This window comes from Hyla sarda, unplaced genomic scaffold (assembly GCF_029499605.1).
Source record: "Hyla sarda isolate aHylSar1 unplaced genomic scaffold, aHylSar1.hap1 scaffold_1591, whole genome shotgun sequence".
Taxonomy (NCBI): Eukaryota; Metazoa; Chordata; class Amphibia; order Anura; family Hylidae; genus Hyla; species Hyla sarda.
The window spans coordinates 74,870-80,869 of NW_026608227.1; the positions used below are offsets into that span (position 1 = coordinate 74,870).

Sequence of the window (6,000 nt, forward strand, 5' to 3'; positions counted from 1 at the left end):
GCACCTATGTATAATGTTGTAAAAATGCTCTAGAAGCTAAAGTCGCAGAAATGTCACACATATTTGGCCTGCAACTTTCTGTGCGACAAATTCAGACAGGAAAAATCAGTATAAATCCTTAGAAAATTATCCCCCAGTGTCTCCATCTGCTGGCGGTATTGAATAAGCATTGCTGCACTGATGGGGTATGCATTAGACGAAAAAAAAGAAGAAAAAGAAGAATAATACGCCCAGAGAGGCGAAAAGGAGAAAAACGTAAAAAAACGTGAAAAAAAAGTAAGAGGAAGAGAAGGGAAAAAAAGGTGGAAATGGGTTTAAAAGTGATTTCGGCGGAGAAATATATATATATATATATATATATATATATATATATATATATATACGCGCACACACACACATATATATAAACGTATTCTCCGTTGAGATATTGCAGCCGCTGCTGTGTCCAGGCCCAGGAGCCTTAGCACTGTGCTGTGATGTCACTCAATACCACTGACATCACTAGGTGTAAACAACATCTCTCCTTTGCTGTGTATGTGACTATGGAGCTGTTTGGTGATGTCGTCTATTATGGCCTTCATAGAAGCAACAGGAGATTGTTGCATCCATCTAGAACCCTCAGAACTACAGTGCTATGATGTCACTCACTTCCACAGGCCTTGCAGAGTGTAAACAACAACAACCCAGCTTTGTTGTGTATGTAACCATAGGGATTTGTGATGTCACCTAGAACCTTCACAGCAGCGACAGCTTTATGAGGAGCATCAGCACTGCTCTGCCTGAGCAGAACCATCACCGCCATAGGTTGTCAAATAACCCGGATTTAACCCACACAGGTAAGTCCAATGGGGTGCAGGCATGTCCTCTATGCTTACAGCTTCCCGTGGGTGTTGGTTTGATACCGTTTGGGGACAGCCAAGGAGGCATCTGCAGGCAACAAAGGTAGGTGTGTGCTTGTGTGTGTGTTTCCTATGCAGATCCTAAGCCCAGTGTCACATGCAAGTAGGAGGAGTAAGAAGGGTTCCTGGCAAATCCGGGTTATGGATTGCATTTAAAAAGGCCCCGTGGGAGTGCAATGGGCCCCTGTCTTGCTGCTTAGCAATAATGGTATGGGTTTAGGTTCTGCTGTGTGTACTGGTGGTTGACTGCCCCCCAGCCCAGAGTGTGCATGGAAAATTGTCTGGCAGCCTCCCTGACAGCAAGCAGTGATAGTGCCCATGAAGGGGACCTTGTTGGGCCCGCCCCTTTCACGGTTATCGCTTCTCGGCCTTTTGGCTAAGATCAAGTGTAGTATCTGTTCTTATCAGTTTAATATCTGATACGTCCCCTATCTGGGGACCATATATTAAATGGATTTTTGAGAACGGGGGCCGATTTCGAAGCTTGCTTCCGTCGCCCTATGCATTGACCCGATATGGCAGTATCTTCGGGTACAGTGCACCACCCCCTTACAGGGTTAAAAAGAAAGATTCCTACTTTCATTGCTACCTGCTTGCTGGCTAGCCAGCTAGCCAGCCCTGTGGGCCTTGCTGCTGCAGCCAAAAAACAAAAGGTGGTGCTGCTGCTGCTGCTTCTGCTGCTTCTGCTTGTGTCTGGCCGCTGTTGGAGCGTCCAGGCACAGGACTTCTGCTGCTGCTGACTAAATGGCCTCCTTAATTGGATCATTTGAGTAGCCAGCACACCTGTGCAGGTAGGGCATGACATGATAGGCAGCTGCCTTGATAGCGGGTGGGTGCTGAATGTTCCTAATTGACAAAATAAGATTAATGCTTATGAAGAAATATAAAATCTCATCCCTTCCCCAATATCGCGCCACACCCCTACCCCTTAATTCCCTGGTTGAACTTGATGGACATATGTCTTTTTTCGACCGTACTAACTATGTAACTATGTAACATAACATGGGGGGGGGTCTCCTGGCTGTTCACACAGGTGTGTCATTGCTGTACATTGACCATGCATTGCTTCTGTGGTATTGCAAAGGCAAAGACAAATGCTTCCAGCCATCCATTGCACTAATGGATTGGTCATCAGCTGGCTGTCTATGTCCCGCATCAATATAGACCAAAGTACAGAGGGTTAGGCTATGCTATTGTGCACCTACCTGATGCATCAGAAGGTGCGAGGCCCTTGCTAAATTCTGTGCACAGACTTTGAGATCTATACTTTAGACTGTATCTAAACCTGCTCCAACATGGACTGACATTCTGGCCTACTTTCAGCCGATGCGACTTGTCTGTCGCTGAACAGTCGCTTTTTATGTATTCAGCACCTATGTATAATGTTGTAAAAATGCTCAAGAAGCTAAAGTCGCAGAAATGTCACACATATTTGGCCTGCAACTTTCTGTGCGACAAATTCAGACAGGAAAAATCAGTATAAATCCTTAGAAAATTATCCCCCAGTGTCTCCATCTGCTGGCGGTATTGAATAAGCATTGCTGCACTGATGGGGTATGCATTAGACGAAAAAAAAGAAGAAAAAGAAGAATAATACGCCCAGAAAAGAGGCGAAAAGGAGAAAAACGTAAAAAAACGTGAAAAAAAAGTAAGAGGAAGAGAAGGGAAAAAAAGGTGGAAATGGGTTTAAAAGTGATTTCGGCGGAGAATATATATATATATATATATATATATATATATATATATATATATACGCGCACACACACACATATATATAAACGTATTCTCCGTTGAGATATTGCAGCCGCTGCTGTGTCCAGGCCCAGGAGCCTTAGCACTGTGCTGTGATGTCACTCAATACCACTGACATCACTAGGTGTAAACAACATCTCTCCTTTGCTGTGTATGTGACTATGGAGCTGTTTGGTGATGTCGTCTATTATGGCCTTCATAGAAGCAACAGGAGATTGTTGCATCCATCTAGAACCCTCAGAACTACAGTGCTATGATGTCACTCACTTCCACAGGCCTTGCAGAGTGTAAACAACAACAACCCAGCTTTGTTGTGTATGTAACCATAGGGATTTGTGATGTCACCTAGAACCTTCACAGCAGCGACAGCTTTATGAGGAGCATCAGCACTGCTCTGCCTGAGCAGAACCATCACCGCCATAGGTTGTCAAATAACCCGGATTTAACCCACACAGGTAAGTCCAATGGGGTGCAGGCATGTCCTCTATGCTTACAGCTTCCCGTGGGTGTTGGTTTGATACCGTTTGGGGACAGCCAAGGAGGCATCTGCAGGCAACAAAGGTAGGTGTGTGCTTGTGTGTGTGTTTCCTATGCAGATCCTAAGCCCAGTGTCACATGCAAGTAGGAGGAGTAAGAAGGGTTCCTGGCAAATCCGGGTTATGGATTGCATTTAAAAAGGCCCCGTGGGAGTGCAATGGGCCCCTGTCTTGCTGCTTAGCAATAATGGTATGGGTTTAGGTTCTGCTGTGTGTACTGGTGGTTGACTGCCCCCCAGCCCAGAGTGTGCATGGAAAATTGTCTGGCAGCCTCCCTGACAGCAAGCAGTGATAGTGCCCATGAAGGGGACCTTGTTGGGCCCGCCCCTTTCACGGTTATCGCTTCTCGGCCTTTTGGCTAAGATCAAGTGTAGTATCTGTTCTTATCAGTTTAATATCTGATACGTCCCCTATCTGGGGACCATATATTAAATGGATTTTTGAGAACGGGGGCCGATTTCGAAGCTTGCTTCCGTCGCCCTATGCATTGACCCGATATGGCAGTATCTTCGGGTACAGTGCACCACCCCCTTACAGGGTTAAAAAGAAAGATTCCTACTTTCATTGCTACCTGCTTGCTGGCTAGCCAGCTAGCCAGCCCTGTGGGCCTTGCTGCTGCAGCCAAAAAACAAAAGGTGGTGCTGCTGCTGCTGCTTCTGCTGCTTCTGCTTGTGTCTGGCCGCTGTTGGAGCGTCCAGGCACAGGACTTCTGCTGCTGCTGACTAAATGGCCTCCTTAATTGGATCATTTGAGTAGCCAGCACACCTGTGCAGGTAGGGCATGACATGATAGGCAGCTGCCTTGATAGCGGGTGGGTGCTGAATGTTCCTAATTGACAAAATAAGATTAATGCTTATGAAGAAATATAAAATCTCATCCCTTCCCCAATATCGCGCCACACCCCTACCCCTTAATTCCCTGGTTGAACTTGATGGACATATGTCTTTTTTCGACCGTACTAACTATGTAACTATGTAACATAACATGGGGGGGGGGGGGGGTCTCCTGGCTGTTCACACAGGTGTGTCATTGCTGTACATTGACCATGCATTGCTTCTGTGGTATTGCAAAGGCAAAGACAAATGCTTCCAGCCATCCATTGCACTAATGGATTGGTCATCAGCTGGCTGTCTATGTCCCGCATCAATATAGACCAAAGTACAGAGGGTTAGGCTATGCTATTGTGCACCTACCTGATGCATCAGAAGGTGCGAGGCCCTTGCTAAATTCTGTGCACAGACTTTGAGATCTATACTTTAGACTGTATCTAAACCTGCTCCAACATGGACTGACATTCTGGCCTACTTTCAGCCGATGCGACTTGTCTGTCGCTGAACAGTCGCTTTTTATGTATTCAGCACCTATGTATAATGTTGTAAAAATGCTCTAGAAGCTAAAGTCGCAGAAATGTCACACATATTTGGCCTGCAACTTTCTGTGCGACAAATTCAGACAGGAAAAATCAGTATAAATCCTTAGAAAATTATCCCCCAGTGTCTCCATCTGCTGGCGGTATTGAATAAGCATTGCTGCACTGATGGGGTATGCATTAGACGAAAAAAAAGAAGAAAAAGAAGAATAATACGCCCAGAAAAGAGGCGAAAAGGAGAAAAACGTAAAAAAACGTGAAAAAAAAGTAAGAGGAAGAGAAGGGAAAAAAAGGTGGAAATGGGTTTAAAAGTGATTTCGGCGGAGAAATATATATATATATATATATATATATATATATATATATATATATACGCGCACACACACACATATATATAAACGTATTCTCCGTTGAGATATTGCAGCCGCTGCTGTGTCCAGGCCCAGGAGCCTTAGCACTGTGCTGTGATGTCACTCAATACCACTGACATCACTAGGTGTAAACAACATCTCTCCTTTGCTGTGTATGTGACTATGGAGCTGTTTGGTGATGTCGTCTATTATGGCCTTCATAGAAGCAACAGGAGATTGTTGCATCCATCTAGAACCCTCAGAACTACAGTGCTATGATGTCACTCACTTCCACAGGCCTTGCAGAGTGTAAACAACAACAACCCAGCTTTGTTGTGTATGTAACCATAGGGATTTGTGATGTCACCTAGAACCTTCACAGCAGCGACAGCTTTATGAGGAGCATCAGCACTGCTCTGCCTGAGCAGAACCATCACCGCCATAGGTTGTCAAATAACCCGGATTTAACCCACACAGGTAAGTCCAATGGGGTGCAGGCATGTCCTCTATGCTTACAGCTTCCCGTGGGTGTTGGTTTGATACCGTTTGGGGACAGCCAAGGAGGCATCTGCAGGCAACAAAGGTAGGTGTGTGCTTGTGTGTGTGTTTCCTATGCAGATCCTAAGCCCAGTGTCACATGCAAGTAGGAGGAGTAAGAAGGGTTCCTGGCAAATCCGGGTTATGGATTGCATTTAAAAAGGCCCCGTGGGAGTGCAATGGGCCCCTGTCTTGCTGCTTAGCAATAATGGTATGGGTTTAGGTTCTGCTGTGTGTACTGGTGGTTGACTGCCCCCCAGCCCAGAGTGTGCATGGAAAATTGTCTGGCAGCCTCCCTGACAGCAAGCAGTGATAGTGCCCATGAAGGGGACCTTGTTGGGCCCGCCCCTTTCACGGTTATCGCTTCTCGGCCTTTTGGCTAAGATCAAGTGTAGTATCTGTTCTTATCAGTTTAATATCTGATACGTCCCCTATCTGGGGACCATATATTAAATGGATTTTTGAGAACGGGGGCCGATTTCGAAGCTTGCTTCCGTCGCCCTATGCATTGACCCGATATGGCAGTATCTTCGGGTACAGTGCACCACCCCCTTACA

At 45.8% G+C, this 6,000-nt stretch overlaps 3 non-coding genes across 3 annotated transcripts; all 3 read left to right on the forward strand.

The window, feature by feature from the left end:
• Positions 1-1,255: 1,255 nt before the first annotated feature.
• LOC130310697 (U2 spliceosomal RNA) lies at positions 1,256-1,446 on the forward strand. The gene has a single exon (XR_008859186.1). It is a non-coding gene; the product is annotated as a U2 spliceosomal RNA (small nuclear RNA).
• A 2,079-nt stretch (positions 1,447-3,525) lies between these two features.
• Positions 3,526-3,716, forward strand: LOC130310698 (U2 spliceosomal RNA). The gene has a single exon (XR_008859187.1). It is a non-coding gene; the product is annotated as a U2 spliceosomal RNA (small nuclear RNA).
• Positions 3,717-5,802: 2,086 nt separating this feature from the next.
• On the forward strand, positions 5,803-5,993 carry LOC130310700 (U2 spliceosomal RNA). Its single transcript, XR_008859188.1, has one exon. It is a non-coding gene; the product is annotated as a U2 spliceosomal RNA (small nuclear RNA).
• The last annotated feature ends 7 nt before the right edge of the window (positions 5,994-6,000 follow it).